Source organism: Scomber scombrus, chromosome 15, assembly GCF_963691925.1.
Source record: "Scomber scombrus chromosome 15, fScoSco1.1, whole genome shotgun sequence".
Classification (NCBI taxonomy): domain Eukaryota; kingdom Metazoa; phylum Chordata; class Actinopteri; order Scombriformes; family Scombridae; genus Scomber; species Scomber scombrus.
In genome coordinates, this window is record NC_084984.1 from 20,098,047 (window position 1) to 20,119,884 (window position 21,838).

Consider the following 21,838-nt stretch of genomic DNA (forward strand, 5'->3'; position numbering starts at 1 on the left):
TAGGTATAGAAAAGAAGAAAATAAACATTTCTGATCAAATACTGCCTTAAAACCGACAGAAAGAAGAGGGAGGAAAAGACACATCATTTCATCTCCCATGTTGAGAAATATTTTTGTTTTCATAAATGAATTAAGTGCCTCCGGTGCACATAGAGAGTGCAGAGACCATTTTTTAATATTATTTTTATTGCATTTCTGCTTTATTGGGCATTATAGTTGAATATAATGAGCATGGGAGAGTGATAAAAGGTAAGACACATGCTGAGATGGAGGGAGAGAAAAAAGATAAGAGAAGGAACTGCTGCAATGCATGATGAAAAATGCAATTTAAACAGTTTGGAGTGCTGTTGCTCTCTTTTGCAGGCAGATTTTTGTCTTGTTCTTCTCAGGTCCCAACAAGTCAGGTTCACAATGTCAAGGTCTAACAGCAGCACGTGAAGTAGTTCTCCCCTCTGACCCTGAAGATGTGACTTTAAAGAGAGAGAAGTCAGACAGTTTGCATCGAGCGCCAAAGAAGTCTCCAGCTTCATAGAGAAAAACTACAAAGGGTATGTTAGGGTATGTTATTTGGTTATGTTATACTGAAACCAATATGTGACTTAATCTTTAACATCTTAACCCAAAGCCACAGGCATTAATCTCTCACTCTAATAGCTTTCACTTTCTTCTGAGAACGCTTTCCAAAAGATGACCGAACCTAGCAGCAGGGATTTGCTTCCATTTAACCGCAAGAGCATCAGTGAGATCAGCGAGATACTGAGAGGTGATAAGGCTTGTGGCTCATGGCTCTGTACAGGTCAGTCAAGTTCTCATCCACCAAACTCAGAAAACTAATTCTGTATGAAGCTGGCTCTGTGCATGAATGCTGAAACTTCCTCAAACTGAAAACAGCCTGTCTTAAGCTCAATGTTTCACAGTGTTCATTAGTTAGCTGCTAACTTTGTCTGTAGTTTAGTGCTGGACACCCCTTCACAAAAGCTCCATTGAGGCTGAGTTGTGGTGGATTCATTCAATGTACTTCATTTAAGACTGACATTTGTCATGTCATGCCTTAGTTCTACCAGTGTGACCTCTTCATTCATGAATTGAAAAAGAACCACGAACACAAACTATCTCTTCAACAGCAGTACCTGCAAAGAATACTAAACTCACCAACTTGAAATACAGTAATCTTTAATCTCTTCATACCCTTTGTTAAAAAGCAGCTTGGTTAGCTTGCTGAATGCAGCTGGGGTTACAGTACTTCATTCAGAGGCTTTCAATTTGAAATGTTTCAAACTGTTAATCTCTTTGCCACCATCTACAGCTGCCAAGGTGCAGAATCGGCATTGTGCAGTTTTTATCATAATTCTGTTTGTTTGTTTTTTTCTATGATTTGCCCAACATTTCATTACAGACGAAAATAAAAAAAAAAATATTTTAAAGGATATAAAAGAAGAAGGATAAAGGAATTATTTATGACATTGGAAGTTTTATACAGCCTGAGAAAAGAAACAGAGCAACAAGAAATTACAGCACAAACACACATTCACACTCTCTATATGTTTAAGGACACAGTCATACATCAAGATGATGGCATTTACATGTGCTGTATTCTCTGTGGAGGTCCACTGAGGAATATGAAAAGAAAAGTGGTGGAGAAAATGAAGATTATGGAAAGGGGGAAAACAGGTAGATTGGCAGAGGCATCACATCTGTGGAGACTGCAATGTTTTTAAGAGATTATTAAGTCAGCATGCCAATTTGAAGAAGACAGAAGAGGGTGAAATGTGGGTGACTGATGGAGGGATAATTACAGTTATACTGAGAAGAGGGGTAAAATGCCCTATGGTTTTGGATGCGTGCTGCATGCGTGAGTGGAGAATTTATCACATGCATCCATGTAATATATGCATGTGGTTGTGTGTGTGTGTGTGTGTGTGTGTGTGTGTGTGTGTGTGTGTGTGTGTGTGTGTGTGTCTGTGTGTGTCTGTGTGTGTGTGTGTGTGTGTGTGTGTGTGTGTGTGTGTGTGTGTGAATGCACTACAGGTGCACAGGAAATGATGATTACCATTTATGTATTCTTTATATATTTTTCTGACAGGTCTGCTAGAAACTAAATATGTACTGCCAGAATACACTTAAACACACACAGATGAATGCACACACACATACTTGTTTTGACACTTAGGCATTAGTGTGTGCTGGTGTGTCCTCTGTCGAGGGGGAGGAGAGAAAAGTGGAGGAGATGAGAGGAGGAGAGGAGACAAATGAGAAGTGGAGTGAGGAGACGAGAGACTACATGGTGGCTGAGTGCAGCGTTGCATTAATGATACAAAATAAAATAATGATCAAAAATTGGTTCTTTTTTTAAATAAATAATGTATTCAGTGGGAGAATTAGAAGAATATCAAACACATTAGATTTCACAGGCGATGTTTAAATAAATTTGTCGGCAATTAAACAATCTAGGCTTAGCTCAGTCGCACACACATTTATATTGTATTAAATTCATAACATCAGCGTAAAAAAACAACATTGTCTAGGTGTGAAAAACACTTTAACAGAAAGGGTGGGAAAAAAACAAAACAGCTGGTGGTATAATCATGGTGACGGTCAGCTCCATGCAGCACTGAGCAGAGATGTATAGAGAAATGTCTTCCCTTTGAGGGATATAACAGCAAAGGCTTTTCAATAAAAGGCTTTATTATATTCATCCACTTAAGACTTTGCAAGCAGTGTAATTATGGCAAATATAATGCCCCAGATACAACTAGAATAATGCACTTTTATACGCTCACAAGCGATTTATTATATCTTTACGTGGTTGGAGAGCTGCTTGTATCGCTGTTGAAATGGCAACTTGTGTAGATGATGCCAAAATATCAATTCGGTGTCTTGAAACACGTCAGACACTGCAGAGAGGTCGGAGTTCCTCGCAAAGGAAAGTGAAGGAGGAAATCAGGTGACAAAAGAGCAACAAAGTCCACGTAGGGAGGATGTCAGAGAGGGTAAGACTGGGTCAACAAAACATTGATTTTAACACAGGAGGCAGCTGCTGTTTCCTGTTTTCAACTTTAAGTCAACATCAGTTTTGTTAGTTTTTTTCCAAAACCAAGACCACGATCCTCCCCTAATCTTAACAAAGTCATTTGAACACACAATGTTTCTCTAAACCTAATCAACTTGTTTTTGTGCTTTGTGGGGGATCTAACTGGCAGGACAACTGATATTTACCAAGAAAAGCCCATAAAGAGGTTGACTAAACACAACTTAACAATGTAACATGTAATGAATAGAACTGAGCACAGCAGGGGTACATGTAAAGGCTAATCAGACCATTTAAAAAAAAAAAGAAAAGAAAAAGGCGTATCACAACACACCAAACTATACAATTACAACAACACAGAACAATGTGTTTATCAGTCCAAATATTTGAACAATTCACCAAAATAAAACTGCCAAAAGGACCCTAACATAATCGAAAAGAAAATAAACTCTAGAGTAGAAATCACAAGGTCTCTTATGATGTGGTGGGTATAGTCTGATTGGCAACCTGCATGCTCTATAATCTTTATTTAACAGCATATTGTGCTTTGGTTTCTCAAGATGTCCACCTAGCAGCGATAACTAGCAGCAGCCGCCTCATCACAGCTAAATCAAACTAAATAAAATAAGAAGAAATTCAGACAAACTTTACAAAACACAAACTAAAGTGAAATATTAAATAATATATGATTATAATGTAACATTATATAACATAGCTATGTGTTATTCATCTGTTTGCTGATGCACCAGTAATGTGAATGTTGTGTACAAAGTGTAAGCTATATAGAGTTTAAACCTCTATCATAGTGTAGTCACATCATAGAATGTATTTACTTCTCCACACTGAGTTAGTCACAAACATGTCATGCTAACAATAACTGATGATATCGCTTCTATGTCTTGTTCTAGTGTGCATGGACTGGTTTTGCAGTTTAAATTTGACAATTAGTAGCAAAAGCCTTTCAGAAATGCACCATAAATTAGTTGCATATCTATAACCTCATTGGCATTCAATAACATGTACTGAAAGTTATTGGGCAAGATGGAGGTTATTGTTTCAGCCCGGCGCAGTATCTCGGGGGGCTTTTTAACATCATCTTGTCTAAATTCATTGAGAGAAGTTTATTAGTTTAATGAATGAAGCTGTTGACACAAAAAACAATGGAGCATAACAGCTCATAAAAGGCCAAACAAGAATTCCCCCGAAGGGAAAGGCGAAATAACTTTTGTCAACAACAAAACAATCCATATTGAGAACATTATGATTTTTATTATTCTGTCTTTTTATGCTGCATCTAACTTAACCATCTATCACACCAAAAAATTGTTATCTTAGGTGCGGAATTACTGAAACTTCAGATGCAAATAACTCTGAAGATTTGTGGATTAGCTGAGATGATTTCCATTTATTATCCACTTATTTTTAACTCTGATTTGCTAATAAATGCAAATGCAATTCAAATGAGTTGTCCTCTAAGGAGTCACATCTAGGCTTTGGAAAAATATTTTAGTAATGTGAAAATGATGGTGTGATGGGACTACAAAACTAAGTCGAGTTAAGAACTAATTAAAAGAACAGAAGCGTAAGAGCTAATGACAGGGAAGGAGAAAGCAGACAAAAGAAGGAGGCGGAAAAAAAAGAGAGAAAAGAACAGTGACAACACCCTCGAAAATGTTCTCTAACATGAAAATATCACCTCTTCTATTTCTTCACAGTCTTTTCAATTTTCTGACCCAGTTACACTTGTTCTGTCTCTCTGTTGCCTCCAAATGAGAGAAAGGAGAGCGAGGGGGGGGAGAAATGAGGTGTGAAGAGAGCTATTTAACTAGATGGCTCCAGTCTGATTTAATGGACTGAATAACTGACTGGTTGACTAACTTACTGTATAGAGGCCGATCGGCTAAGTGACAGAATGGTGGGCTGATTTGCTGGCTGGCAGGTGAGTAACGCAGCAACTGAACGCTAGCTTTTCTCTGCAGTTGTTGGCATTTTTTAACTAGATGACTAATGCAGGTGGCTGTCTAGATCACGCCAAGTCACTGATGGAGCAAACGAGTCATTAGGTGATTTATTTATTTATTTAATTCTTTTGACAGAGTGACTTTATAAGCCTCGGCTCACTGGCAACGGTCTGGTTTAACAGCTTGATCCCTCGATTTCTTCTCCAATACGCCTCCTTTTTTGCATTTCTAGTCCATCAACACAGCAGTTATGAACCTGAGTGTAATAAAATGGGAAATAGAATAATAATAATAAAAATTTAAAAAAAAACCTACACCATACAAACACCTACAGTAACAGCATGCCTGAACGGTTACACAAATTAGTTTCCCATTTACTTTCAACTTTACACTGACCTGAGAAGCTTCTCTCTCCCATTTAAATGCGTAATTTAGCAGCTGATATAGACTCTGTTTCCCCCCCCCTCATCCTTCCTGCTGAGACGTAATCTTTAAAGAACAGTTTATTATAATTTTTTTTCTGACTTTATACTGGTGAGCATGAAAGGGGGGGGGGAAATTGGATCGTGGTTGGACTCTCTGAAATTGAACATGAATTACTTTCTGCAGAGTGGCTCCTTTTAACGGCACTTTGGGGAGAGGAGAGGAAGCCTGTCGTGGGCATACAGACAAACACACACATATGTATATATGTGTATATATATATATATATATATGGCTAGTGACACACACACACGGCAAAGAAAACTACACATAAACTAAGCTGGCATGTGTGTGTGTGCACAGGGCTGTAAAGTGGATGCATGACTCCCAATGGAACCTCAGAATTGAATGGGATAAGTCCACATGCAAATTGCACTTGCGTTAATTAGGGCACATACAGTATTAAGTCTCCAGTTGACACTTCAGGTAGCAAATTGTAAGCAGTGCAAGTTAGTGACATTGAATGGTGAAATACATATTGATTACCACAGCAAGTCCTGCTGGAGTGCGTGTTAGCTTAAGTTACATTACAGTTTAATAAAAGTAGAGGGAATCTAGGCATCAAATGTGTAATATTTTGTAAAGTAGGTATGTGTTAAATTGGATATATGGACTGAAGAGAAAATAGATGGATATTTGCACCTAAATCAATCCTAGCTGCAAGATCATAAAACAGTAATTTTTCCAGTAGTGATTTTTAAGGCACCGACAAATAATGTCAGTCTATTGATATCTACACCTTATGCATTTACAGTTACAGACGAACATGTTGCAGATTTACATATCCAAGCAGATACATAATGACCTCAGCATTCATGTGTTTTTATCATCTGACAAATATAAGTCCAATATTCATTCTCTTTTGAGCTCTGTTTCGATCTCCTCCGACCCCTGAGGGAAATATCTTAGTCAGTCAAAACAATAGTTGGGATGTACAACCAAAACACTGAATTGAAAGGATATAAAAAAGAGCGGAGGGTATCTGTTGGTACACTTCTGAGTGTGGAAAATACTTTTTAACCTCAATAAGCATATATCTATGAAGAGAGACTAAAACTGTAAAAGAATAGCAGAAGAGAGGACAGAGAGTTGCACTACAGCCCTGGAGTAGCAGTATCCTATCCTAACTGTGACAAAATATATCACAAACCAAAACCAACATTTATAAAATAAAATAAACACCACATGGCCTTTGTAATCCACACCACCATCAAGTGACCGGTGACAAACAATACTAAAATAAACAGGTGTCATGGCTCGTCCTGTGAAAGGAGCACTGTTACACATTTGCTCCAAAACCACAACAATAAAGCAGTCAAATAAACATCACAGATGACAAAACAGCAGGTTTGACTTTCAGGTAGCCTCAAGCATAAAGAGCAGAAAGTCTGAACAACATGGAAGCAGAGCACAAAACATCAGTCTGCTGCAGTCAGACCAACATTTGCCTCCAAATACACTGCAGCTGAAAGCAGGGGAAACAGGAAATAGTGTGGAGGTGCAAACAGTGGTCCACAAGGTTGTAAATTATACAGCATTTATTAAGCAATTTATTCTCATTGACCTCTGTTACTGTCCTTCATCTCACTGCAGCCAATCAGCATCTTATTATTATCGTTATTATGGCATTATTTCACCATTGCAGTTATAAAACAAGAATACACACACAATATTTCCTGAATGAGAGGTCAGTCCCAGTGATCCGCACCAGACCAGATTTCAGGACAGAGTGTGGAGGCGGCCTGCAGTCTCTCACACCTGTTCACTGTGAGCACAGCTTTTATTTTGTAGCTCTGCCCTGACTTGCTTCTGCTGCACATCATAATTTGACCTACTGTCAATATGAAAATATTGACTAGTGTAGCTTGAAGCACATATATGCAGTTAAAAAACACAACCAAGATGAAAAAGTCAATACCAGATTCGTGTTAAGAAACAACACAATTAAAAAAAGAAAAAAGATTTACTGCCTCATTGTGGCCCGTAACCATCCTCACAGATAAAGCCATGCAAACCTCAACCCAGACCCAGGAATCGATGAGTCATCTTTAAAAATATGCACACTGTTTTTGCTGTGAAAGCTGAAGACTAAACTGAGGGGTGGGTTTTTGCATCCAAAATGTGAAGAAAGTCATCTTTCAATGAAGCAAGACACACTGCAATGACTGCTGTTAGCCACTGTTGATGCTATCTTAATTTTGTTGTGACCATCATGTTGTCCATCTAAATACTTGCAGCCTTCCATAGACCACCTGTGTTACTTAAGCTGCTTATCAGTGGAGGAACCTCTGTCTCAGTCTAATACACAGCTGCTTCAGTACATGTTCTGCCTGTATAATACTTCCATTTAGCAGCTGTTTATCTGCAGAGCCAACAGGAAGGAGCTCTACTTTTTAATGCAGGTGGTTGTCTCTAAATAGTTTTATTTCAGCTGAGTAAAGTGCCGTGGTGTTCATTTGACATCTCATTTAGTGTATGTGTACATTTTCTCAACATTATGAATACATTTGCTGTGATAATGTTGTGTGAAATCATCTATAAAGAAAAAAATCAAAGGCTTGGCTTATGTAATACTTTGTATTTGCAATGTAGCGTTTAGTGCTGCTGGAACACAACTTTCTGAAACAGTTAAAGAACTAATAGGTTTTTCTCAACTTTTACATTAGAAAAAGAAAATTAGCTTCATAATTATCTTCATATGCATCCACCTGCAGTATTTCCTCTCTTCCATATCACCCTACTTCCTCTCTGACACAACACACACAATTCAACATGTAGATACACACAGGAGCAGAATGTACACTCTCACATAGGTATATATATAACAAAACAATGTCCCAGCCGGAGCAAGAGGTACCAGAGCAAAACTGATCATATTAAGTGGAAGGAGTTTCAGGGGGAGGGGGGAAAAAGGGAGTGAGGAATGAGAAAAAAGATGAGCAGAAACTAAGAGAGAGGGGAGGCGGAATGATGATAGAGTAGAGTCCAGAGAGCAGACACAGAGAAGGAGAAAAAGAAGGAGCAGAGGCACGTATTTATTCTAACTGTGCAGTTTTGGGCCACCTGGGTGCCACACACACACCCAAATCCATAAATCGCATTCCCTGGATAGGAGTAAAGGCAGTAAAGTTTTAGATACTGGAAATGTCATTATCTTTATTGTATGTGTGTGCGTGGGCTCACAGGTGCAGTAAACATGCGTGCACACGTCTGTTTATGCATGTAAGCTTGTGTAGTATTTACCAATCGTGACATTTGCTGGGTTAAATAGAGCAGGGACATCATTTCCATTTTAAAGTAGCACAAAAATGTTACTTACTTACTTACTTTTGTAATTTATTATTTATTTTAGTAACATTGTACTTAAATATGAATAATGCATGATTTTGATAACAATTTCACAGTTTTCTAATATGTTTGTCCTTTGTTTCTTGACCTGTAAGACCAAACTGAAAAACTGTGTGTGTATGTAAATCCCTGTAGAGATGATTTCTGTGAACGACAGGATGCGAGGCTGGATAAACACTCCTTTACTCCGCCTATTTCCTGCTTCACTCCTCTTCCTCACCCCCCTGGTCAAAGGGTAAGGAGATCACCACCTTTATCCCCTACTGGGGTCCCCATTTATCTGCTTTCTCCTCCCCCCTCTTGCTTCCTATCTACTCCTACTCCTCATGTTCTTATCCTGGGTGACATTCCTCTCCTCACCCTTTGCCTCATGTCTCAACTCCTCTCTGCTCCAATTGTCATTTCTAATCTCCCCTCTCCTCCTCTTTCTTTTCATGTCTTATCCTCTCTCTTAGACTGTCATCCCTCTATTCTCATGCACACCTCAATATTCTTGTCTCTGGTACCCTCTTCGTCGTCTCTCCCCCTCCTCCTCAACAGAAAAACGGGACAATCTTCTCTCCTGGTGACATTCGATGAGCAAATAAGACTGGTGTCAGCAAGACACTAACCATATGCCTGTACAGCGATGCAGCAATGCCATTAATACACACTAAAAAGCGCTGAGCTGTGATTATAGCGGTATGCTAATAAAACAGCTCTGTGAAGACAGAGCTGGCAGAGTTGCTCTATTGGAGAGGTAAAGAGAGGGGGATAAAACAGCCGCATAATTATGAGGGAGGAATGACTGTGTGTGTGTGTGTGTGTGTGTGTGTGTGTGTGTGTGTGTGTGTGTGTGTGTGTGTGTGTGTGTGTGTGTGTGTGTGTGTGTGTGTGTGTGTGTGTGTGTGTGTGTGTGTGTGTGTGTGAAGGTGCCGGTGTCGAACACGTGTGTTGCACAGGTTTAATAAGTGTGTGGGGCTTTATACATGTCAGTGTGGTTTTGTTAAGAGTGTGTGCATAGCTGTGCTGAAGTGGTTTCATGTGTGACTGTGTGTGTGTGCAATTTTGGTGGTTTAGTATGTGTGCCAGATCTGTAAAGAGCCTCTCATCTGCTGCCCAGAATTAGTCAATAACTGGCACCTTTTCCTGATAACTAGCTCAGTTAAAATGCACTGAGTTTTAATTTACTCTCTCTCTCTGTCTCACTCTGTCTGTCTGTCTGCCTTCATCCATACAATGCTGTCTCACTCTCTCTGTCTCTGTCTTCCCTCAGCTTCCAAATCTTTTTAAGTCGCTGTCCATCGCTTAAATAATCACTTGTGTGTCTCACATACACACACATATATATATGTACTTTGCTGAAATAAAGCTACATTGCATCAACAATGTCCGATGAGGGAAGAAAATAGATTTTCTGATTTTCTAAACCACTTTAGTTTGGAGGTGAAAGCAAAAGTGGCTACATGAAAGGTGGGTCAATTATTCTGCATTGCTCTGGAAAACTGTGTACACACAATTACGGTAAGTACGATAGGTCAAAGCGCACTTGCACACTTAGATTTTCTTTTTAGTGATGTTGCTGCATTCCTAGATCTCAACATTTAACTTAGTGAGCACTATACTACGATAACCAATAAAGACACTTTATTAGGAACACCTGTGCAATCTAATGCAATCCAATTCAACAGCTCTGCCATAAATTCAACTTTTACGAAGCTTATACATTTTCAGTTTTTGTTGACATAGCTGGAAAAGTGATAATTCTACTTTATGTTTATTATTGAGCTGGTGACAAAATATAAGGTGCACTTTTCAATGTATAATGCACTCTAGTACACCACCACCACAGCGACCTCAATAATAAACATAAAGTAGATTTATCACCTTTCTGACGAAGGTCTGAAGAAGTGATGACTGATGAGGCTGAAATGTCGTCACTTTCCAAAAATAACCGTCTCGCTCTCAAGGTCTAAATCTCAATCTGCTCCTCGCAAAGACAGAAGCACAAGAGCGCACACACCAACACACATACACGAATACCACAGACCCATTATTGAGTCATGCTCACTCCTATCATTAACTCTGGAAACTGTGATCAAACAAGTGTTTCACTAATGATCAGCTCAATTTTTCCAAACCACTATCATATGCGCACACAACACCAGATTTACACCCAGACCACAGATGAATTTACTCTTCCCTGCGATGTAATTTTCTGGATGGATGTTTGGGCACAAAAAAACATACGGGGGGGGGGGGGGGGGGGGGGGGGGGGGGGGGTGTTGCAGTATTCAATGAAAGCAACCCCCTCTCCAATTCAGTCCAATCCAATTTTGTACTATTTTTTTTATGACTCAATATATAATTACACATGTGCATGCAATAGAGATAAAGAGATGCAGGAAAGAAAGCAGAACACATAAATAACCATTACATGGCTTGATGGTAATAGTTATGCAGCTATTTTTATGAAGTTTAAAAAAAGGTTTCAGGCAGCAGTCTGTGCTGTTACATTGAAATGAATCATACATTTTACATAACGATTGGACCAAGAAATCATCAGTGTACAATAGTATAATGTCATTTCATATTAAATACCAGTCAGTGCACTAGCTCTAATTAAAGTGAAGTAAAGTGAATATGTGACAGTCAAAGTGTCCTCTCTGTTCAGCTTTCTGGCAGTCTCAGTCATGGTAAGCAATGCATATCAGGTAGAAACTTAAGCTTTTATTTCCCATGTTATAATGCACCTTGATGAAGAGGTGCACGGTTTGAACCTCCTGACACTAATGCCAATGAGAAATCCCCGAACTCCCCGACACTAATGCCAATGAGAAATCCCCAAACTCCTCGACACTAATGCCAATGAGAAATCCCCAAACTCCAGAATCCCCCGGGAAAAAAAAGAAAATAAGTAATTTTCCAACCAATCTTTGAGTTAGGTTTAAGGAACTATGGATGTATATGTCTTACTTTTAAGCACTGTGCATTAAATATGCATTGCACGGAAGAAAGTGGCATTATTCTGCCCTTAAAATAGATTTGACTCAGTTTACTCAGAGTTGAGTTATAGTACAAATCAAAAGTTTGGACACTTTTTCATTCAAGTGAATAGGAAGTTAACTTAACTGGTACCATACATGAAGATAGATTTGATCATTTAAAGTCAGCAAGAGCACAATACTTTGCTGGAGGTTTCAGATCTTCAAGGTAACAAATGTATTTCTAGATTAGTAAGGTTAGTAAGGCTTATGTGTTAAGACCATACATATATTATAAGAGTAAAACACGGTGCTGCCGCTCTGCTATCAGCCAGTTTTCCCCAGTGGTCACTCGCAGTATTACAGCCACAAATTTCCCCGTGGAACAAAAAACATTTTCCTGATAGACCACCATTATAAAAGAGATGTACGTTAAACTTGAACTACAGAAAAAGTACATTATGACTATTTCTATTATGATTTTTTGGATGGAGATTTTATATTCGTAAAACTTTCCTTGAACCCAGAAAAGCAATTTAAATATCTTTGACATCATCACAATGTAAAGTCTGTGGGCTGAGTAGGGAACTCGTGGGCGGAGCCAGCGGGGGAAACACTACTGAGTACATTCAGTGGGCGACATAACACAGAAGCAAACCCGATGGCTAGAAACTTTTTTTGCTGTGTGTGCCAGCCAAGCACTTCATATAGGACTGAGTGGGCACCATTTTTGGTCCGTTACACAGCCCTTATAATACATCCATGCTTTAGACTTATCATTAAAAGCTACAGTTTATTTAGCTCATAAATTACCATCTGAGTACGGTCAAGTTTGAGGTCTAGTCAAGCCTTGTGTTTTATCCACTCCCTGCACAACAAGGAAAAGACACATGTACACCCAACAAATAGTAAAATGCAGCAGATGTTGTGTGTTCAGATCAATCAAACTGCCATTAAGATGTTTTCATTAGATGTTCGAGTTACGCTAGAAATAGTTGGACAAGAGAAATTGGCTTAGTCTGAATATGGGTGGGAAACTTTTTACATCAGAGCTTGTTATGTTTTTGCAACACAAGGACAGGGGATCCATCTGTGTGCAGATAACAGGCCCTGAAAAGAAAATTATAATCAGCCTCGGGGGAGAAAAGAGGGCACTGCTCATGCTCTGCAGCCAAATTTGCTCATTTATAAAGAGTCGATTAAATATCTCAAAAGCAAAGCAGCTTCCCAGTCTGCTCACTGGTGATTAGATTGAGGAATTTTGCCTCTCTGTGTTGCCTGACTCTATCTTTCCCTCACTTTCCTCCATCCACCAATATCTTTCCATCTCGCTCCTTCATTTCATCACACACTGTGCTTTTTTTTATTATTATCATCACTTCACAATCTCCCCCCTCCCTCTCTCTTTCTCCACCTTATCTCTTTCCTTGACTTTTTTTTTTTTTCATGTCGCCCTTTCCCCATCTTTTTCACCTCAGCATTTCTGTCCTTCTCTGCTCCTCCAACCTTTGCCAATTCACGAGCTGCGAATCGATACTTGTTAACATAGTTTTACCCCATGGCAGCTTCAGGAGACTTTACACACACACACACACACACACACACACACACACACACACACACACACACACACACACACACACGGTGTAGAGTTTCTCCACACCAACTGATTAGCTATATTAACGTCAAGGCCATGCACTAAATGCCCAAAGCCAGCAACTTGATTGGTCAATACCCAGCGGCCTGTGTCCTAATTGGCTGGCCTACGAGAAAGAGCAGAGGGACTTACTACTTCATTAAGAAGCAGAGAGATGCCAAGATTGGACCCAGAATGACAGTCAGTGTATGTGTGTGTGAGAGAGAGAGAGACAGAGAGAGTGTGTGTGTGTGTGTGTGTGTGTGTGTGTGTGTGTGTGTGTGTGTGTGTGTGTGTGTGTGTGTGTGTGTGTGTGTGTGTGTGTGTTTATGCCTGCCCTGCTCTATTCAGCTCATTTCTGCCCTGCCAATAAATCCATACTTACACAGAGGCCTTGATATTTAATATCCTCACCCTGGAACAGAACACTTCACATTTGGCTTCCATGAAAGTCATAGAAGTCTTTTTAACTCATGCCAGCTTATTTTAATAAAGAACTACCACAAAATAGATAGATATATATAGAAAGCAAGCATACTTATTTCATTCTTTTTCTCTCCATCTATCCTCTTTGTTCCTCTCACTTCATTTTGTTTCTCTCTTCTATCTTCATCTTCGGCGAGATACTGACCCCCTACCCGCTAACTAACAGTCATTGGGATGAGAGTGTCAGCGCTGTCTTTATGTGAATGAACCCACTGACTTGAAGTTCACAGACCGTACAATCAAGATGAAGCTCGCCAATCTGTCAAGACAGCTGCGTTCATACGGCGCCGCGAGTCAGCCTACGCAAGTGTATATCTTCATGCAGAACAAGTGCAGCGGGGAGGTTACAGTCAGTTTTGTGTTCACGCCTGCACTCGTAAATTCATATACTATAAGTCAGTAGTTGCATAAGGTGTGTGAATTTCCTTTGTAGTGCATTACCCACATGGCTGCTTGATGTCTGCTTCTACATCTGCGGGTCTTTTTGTCTGTTGAGCAGTTAAGTGAAGCAGTGTAAAAGCTGTCAGTGCAAAACGGAAGTGAGTGATGATGAAGAGGTTACATTTGATCTAAAGCAGGTCTGACTATACGCTTAAAAGAGGAGTGATCAAAGACCAAGAACTCGCGACGACACCAGTCTTGGTTTCTGTGTCTACACATGCTGAGTGGGTGTTATACCATGACAGCTGTCACTAAACAGAGGTGGCAACAAACACTTTCTGGGTTTCACCTCTTGAAAATCACCTCGACTGTACCGACGAATGTTTACAGCTCTATGCATACAGATACACACATACATACCTTTACATTTGGCAGATTTCTGTTCTTAATCAAATAATTATACCTCATTTTAAGTTTTTCTTCAGCACAAAGATTCAGATGTTTTGTATTACTGCTGCTTGTTACACGTATAGTAACTTTTAACCCATATATAACACCACGGAGGCTCTATTTAATGCTTATGTAATGCCATTTGGTAAATTAATTAAATGGCATCGACTGCGCTGTGTTTTATTGCCTGTTGCTGTAAACATGCCATAGTTAATTAAAAAAGAGAATTAATTAAAGTGGGATTACAGAATAAATTACATACTGCTGCGCTCCTAAAAATATTATTATAGTTAGGGTCAGCTGAAGTGAACACTGGCCATTCTTTTAATTTTCTTTCACTCCATTTTTATATAACATAATTATTTTTGAATGAAAGACTTAACATAGCTTTTAAATTTTAGGTTTGGTGTGTAAATTGTTTTCCCTGCTGTCATCACACCCGTCAATGCACTGCACTGTTCTATTTGTTGGTTTAGTGTATTCTAGTGAAGTGGATTCTTCATATAGACCACAAATACAAGACAAATACAGTTGAGTCATGATTTTGACCATTTATTATAACATGCATTTTACTTGGCGGTTCTCCTCATGTGGTTCTTTGAAACAAATCTGAGGGCGTGACACACTGTCTCTGAGCTTACAGACCCCCCAGTAGAGCATGAGATAATCAACATTTACTGAACATGAAGACAAAAGAAATGTTCAACATCACAGTTAAATGAATGCCAAGAAAAGAGGCAGCAATGAAGGTGGAGGTGGTTAAATTCTGAAGCAGGCAGAGGTGTAGCAGTGAGGGAGGAACTCAGCATTGTTGTAGGCAGACTGAATGAGCGCCAAATGTTTATATAGACCACCTATTGACTGAAGTTGGTCATGGACAAACATGATTGGAGGTTTTATGGAACTGTGACTATAAACTGCCTCCTGTGCCTGCCTGAACTACCACGAGGCTCCATTATGACGAGATAAAAATGAGGCATATTCAGCATAAATTCAATTCATTGAGTGGTCGAAAGTACAGTCCATTTAATATTTACCTCACCCTCCTCCCCTTGCAAGCAAGTAAAAGAAGCCACGGTGGCCACAAAACTCCAAAAATGCAAAGAGCACTCTTGTGTGTCATTGATTTGTCCATTCTGTGCTACTGTAGGAACACGGCAGTGCAACGTGGTGGGCTCCATAGATGAGGACCCACTCCCTATGTAGATATAAACGGCTCATTCTAAGCTAATGAAAACACAACAATTCTTATTTTCAGGTGATTATACACTAATGAAAACATACTTATGAGTATTATATTCCATTTCTGCCAGATGTCACTAGAGTCTACACACTGCTCCTTTAAATTAATAACTTAACAGCATTCCAACATCTAATACTTACTCTTATTAGCGACAATGTACATTACAAAATGGAACAAACGCAGCGTTTCTTAGCTTACCAAATCATCACGTTCTAATTGGAACAACCACGCTAAACTGGTGAACAACATGCATGTCCACATTCCTCACACAAATAATAAAATACCAAATTAAATGTAGAAACATGTAATACTTCAAAATAGCTGGACACAAACACAAGGAACTTCCTAAAACTCCATACAAGCTTTTTTTGTAACTACAGACTGCTTTGGACAGATTGTCTGTGTAGAAATACACCCGTCCTATTCCTTTGATTCAAAAATAGTGCATGCAACACACAAAGCATCGATTATTTACATGCTGGTGTGGTTTCTTCTCAGATGTGAAGAGTTGAGTGATTTCACCTTAGTTTTGTGGGTATTTAAAAATGCAAATTGTTACCTCCTGCTGCCATTTTAATAAACAAGCCTCCCAATTATACTTTTAATCATCTTTATCGCCTCCCTAAATCTTGTGTCAGCCACTCTTATAGCCATTCTTCTGTGAAATTCTCTGTTAAAACTCACAACAGTAGGCTAATTTGGCTCATGATGAGAGAGTACGAGGTGATGGATCTACATGACGCATACCGCATGCAGTCACTTGATTAATCTCATCTCTGTGACTCTGAAACACCTCTTAATGCCTAACAGTTATTAGTCATGAGTGTCTGAATCCTTCAAGATTTCATGAAATGTCTTTGCATCAGCATTTTTAATTACAAAGAAAGTATAGATACTAATTATGCTTCCCTCAGCTTGGATCCAGCCTGATGACATCCAAATAATGTACTCATGTCAAAATATATGTGTCTATGTAGGTAGGCCTAATTTCTTACTCTTTCTCACTGTACACAAACAGGAGTTAGACTTTTTCGGACACAAAATGAGAATCACAAAAGAATGAATTGCTATCTGTGTGTGTGTGTGTGTGTGTGTGTGTGTGTGTGTGTGCGTGTGTGTGTGTGTGTGTGTGTGTGTGTGTGTGTGTGTGTGTGTGTGTGTGTGTGTGTGTGTGCACTGTTGTTCCTATCTAAGAGGGGACATCGGCGTCGTTACACATTCACCAACAGGGGACCAAGCAGCCAACAGGGGACTTTTTTTAGGTCCCCTGTTGGACATGCTTTAAATCAACTTAAAATCATGTGAAAAACCTTCTGGTTAATTTTTTAAACTTTTGCCAAGAGGGGACCTGAGTGTGTGTGTGTGTGTGAAATACCATATTCAGCAGTGCCCTGGCAGACTGGAGCAGGGATTTTAACGACTCATTCACACACGTCGTTTCTTACACTCCTCCAAAGTGTGAACGACTTGCAGCCCCGGCAGCCTTTCAGACTGTAGAGAGGCTATTAAACAGGCTCCTTAGTGAGCAAACCAGTACTTTGAAACATAGTTTGTTTGTAACAAAATAGTTTGTTTGTAACAAAATACCCCCCAGTAGAGCATGAGATAATCAACATTTACTGAACATGAAGACAAAAGAAATGTTCAACATCACAGTTAAATGAATGCCAAGAAAAGAGGCAGCAATGAAGGTGGAGGTGGTGTTTGAGAGACTGATAAATAATTACAGGACCGTGTTTGTATGCAGACAACACCTGATTTTCATGAACACTGGCACTCTCTCGTCCTCACATGCGCAGCGTAATTGAAATCTTTCCTCTTGTGGTCAAAGCGTGCAGATATGAAATCCAATAAATCTTGCATGGTGGCATCAGCCGAGTCTGCCTCGGACAGCACAGACATGGGGACATATAGATGAAGAGAAATGGGTCTGTTTGTGTGTCTGAGCGAGTGTGAGAGAGGAAGAGACAAAGAATAACGAAAAAAGTGTATGTATGTGCAGGTTAGTCAAGCTTTAAGCATATTTTACATGTGTATATTTAACACACAGCTGGATGAACTCACACTTAAGCTGAAGCTTTCACACATCTGATATTTCCATCACATGTCACATGTGATGTGTTTCGAATCTGTGTGAACATGACAAATCTGTGAACAGACATGCAGTGTCTCTCCATATTGAGATGCTGATTCACTTGAAAGACAAAATGTAAGAAAATGGCAAACTGTCTGTTGTAAATGTCCATCTCACTTTGTAGACTGACTTCCAAGTTGAACTTTGACCTACTAGATTTGTAGTCTTACAGACACACACACACTTGTTGGCTCTTCCCACATTGGAGTGTTAACTTGGGTAGTTTAATATCATCACAACAGATGGAAACAATGGAAAAAAGTAGGAAAATAATACTGATACTACTAATGCAACTGAAAATATTTCTCAACCCTCAGTTTCTCCTCTTAAGCTACTTAACAGCTAACAGGTTAGACTGTTTTTGTACTAAGCAGATTCCATGTGTGAAGGTGAGTAAGTAAGGCACTGACAGACACTAAACTCAAAGAATTAGCCTCGAAAAAGCCTGACAAACACATCTCCCCCTGTTTTCTGTTAGAAGACTTAAGACTACAGCTGATGCCCAGTTCTGTATCTGCAGGAAAGGTAATAAAAGATAATAACCACTGAGCAGTCTGAGCTTGAAAAACACTGTCCACTTATCTCCATGTTTTGGTTCAACCACTCTGATTCTGTTTTGCTCTATGTGCGCTTCAGCTTATGCATACACATCGGGAGCTTAAACAACTGAATTTTTTGCTGCTTAAATTAATGTATAATTTTATTTTTTAAACTGCAATGTGCTGTAGGTGAAGCATAAACCGAAAATACTTTACGTGCACACACAGGCAGACCTTTCGATTCATTGTGAGATAGATGTGGTGTCCGTTGATGGATAGTGTGTGTCCTGAGGTCATATCTCAAACTGTCATTGTGCATACTGCTGGCGAAAACACCCACCCTTTTCCACTGAAACCATACCAGCTGTAGAAGTGCTGTTCTGCTGGTCCTCACCCTGAGACAGACAAGCAGACAAAGATCAATCAAGTTATTGGCACAATGTCTCATCTATAGAAGAAGTTACTAAACATAAAGGGAGGTTAAATGTTAAAGAATAAGTTTTGTTTGTTTGCTTGTTTGTTTTTTCTTCAATTTCTGTCCTACTGGGGTCTTAAGACTAACACTTTCAGCTAGTCTATCTGGCTCCCATAGTTGTCCAGGTAAAGCATAATTTTCTGGAGATTAAAAATGAAATGTGCTTTTGACATGCATACTCTTCATTGAGTTTGGTAATGAACCTGACCTCTACGCTACACATTCATGCTCCCCAGAGAATACACCTTTGGGGCACTTTCTTTAGGTGTATTCGTGCTCATCAGAACATCAACTTTGTTAAATTTTCCTGATGGCGCATGTGGTGGAAAATTACCAATCAACTGTCCTATAAAGTACTGATCGTGTATTTATTCTTTGAAGCTTGCAGTGATCTACTGCTTACCATGTGTATAAGTTTTTCCAAACACTACACACCAGATTTCAGTTTTACAGCTTTAATATTCCCAGCAGATCTCATGGCAAGCTGCCTGTAAAATTATGAGACTTTGACATGTTTGGCTCAGTACAATCTGATGCTGACAATACTTCTGTGTTACGGTACCTCTCCCTTTTCCTTCATGTTGTTATCTGGCTGAAAATGCATTCAAACTGCCTTTTGATTGTTTTACCTTCATCAGCCGCACATCCAAGCCACATCTATTGAGCCTAGCCAACCAGGCTCAGCGCTCCTTGATGTTTTCTTATCGGAAAGTTAATTTAATTCACCATTTCTAACCATTGCTCTGTGGGTACCAAATGTGTTTGCGTGCTTGCATGCTGGTCAGGATCTACTCCACAGGGAGGCGAGCAGCATGTACTCCTTCCTGCTGCTAGGATACCACTGGCAGGAAACATGATCCTGCATCATGAAAAGAAGCTAGTTGGTTAACTCTACCTATAAGTGCACAGGCTGACATTGCAAATTCAACAATATGATACGTGTTATGTGTCATGTTTAGTGTTGAATAAGTGTAGGGTTAAATAACCCTTTAAGTGATGGATGTAGATTGTGTCAGAGGTGATTTGTAATTAAGTGAAAAGACATTTTTTTGGGGTGTGCCATTATCATTCATTGTAGTTGATTATGACTTGAGTGATTAATGTGGCAATCTGTGGTGCAGACCTGACTCCATTCATTACATAGCCTTATTAATGAGGAAGAAAATTAAAATGTATAATTAAAATACGGTGGACACATTAAAAGTTTGAAGCTGTGCAATTTGTTTCTGGACAATAAAAATCCAGCTACATATTCAAATGATATCAGCACTTTCTCAAAGGAAGTAGATATTTTCAGATTTTCTTCAGCAAAGAAGATGATTATAAATTCTATTGAACATTTTTTAAATGCATGGTCCAATATTTGGCTGGGAGGCAAAATGAAACATAATAAGATCTGACACCACTGAGTCCAGGGCTGACTTTTTAAATTGTTTACACCTCTTCAAACTGCTACAAATGCAGATTTTTACTGTGATGCTTTTTCATTTAAGAAAAAAAATATTACAACCACGTTTTGAGCCATTCTATAAATATATTCCACTTTAAATTATAATTGAAGAAGAACCATTGGTGTTTTGTTTGTGAATTATTTAGCAAATATGTTGTTGGGATAAACATTTCCTAATTTTAACAGGCGGTATTCCAGCTCCAATTCTTTTTAAAAATTTTAATTTTAAACTGACACTTTCAGTTTAAAGTGCTCACATTCATTTTCAGCTCATATCTTTGGCAGAAGGACAAATGTGGTGCTCGGTTGCTGCTAGAAAAGAAGACTGTTTCCATTCAATGAGTGGGTTAGCTTTCAAATGGACCAGTCCCCAAATGTCAACAGAGAAAAAGTCCTGCAGTCTTTGGAATAAAATTAGAACCCACCAGCTGTCCGCAGTGCATGAAACTCTCATTGAAAATTGTCAGCAGGGGTAGTCTGTGATTTATTTTGGAATCAAAATTTTGGCATCTCTATTCCCTGAGTTCCTGGATCTGGTTAACATTGACAATTCAAGGGAGAAGAGGATGTTTTATTAAAATGTTTGGAAACTACAGGATTGAAAAGCACTCCATTGTGCCAACCAGACTGATCAAATATGCCTCCACTCTCTTAAATTTGCATTGATTCAACAGGGGTGTTTCTAGGAGTTGATAAGGTCTGGGGCTCAGCCCAGACCATCTGGGGCTGTGTTCGAGTGTGCTGAATTTTTTTTTTGGGTGGTCCCTGCTGTTCTGTCTGGAACACTACTGTCTAAAATTCACAACATTTTACTGCACTGTATAACTTCTGAAACTTTACATTTTATTTGAAATTTAATTTTTAATAGATAAATATGCATAGATTTTCAAAATGGAGAGTACTGCTGAGTAAGTAACCTATGGCCCCAGTGTTTAATTGCTAACTTTTTATTTGACTGCTGCAATGTTTAGCACATCATGTTGTAAAATACATTAAACCAGTAGCCTGATAACAGTAGATTGAATTGAAACACTTGTTTATTTGTACAAGCTTTTAGGGAATACCAGGTGTTGTCACACTTTGGGTTTCTCCTACATGACAGAATCATTGTTCAAATAACATGTTTTTCACATTCACAAGACCACCAATCTTAACAATTGTGCTGTATATGAAAATTTCAGGGATATTTTCAAGCTATAACATGCACATCTTTGTTTTTAATAGATGCACATTTTTGGGGGGATAGGGAGCACTTTGGGAT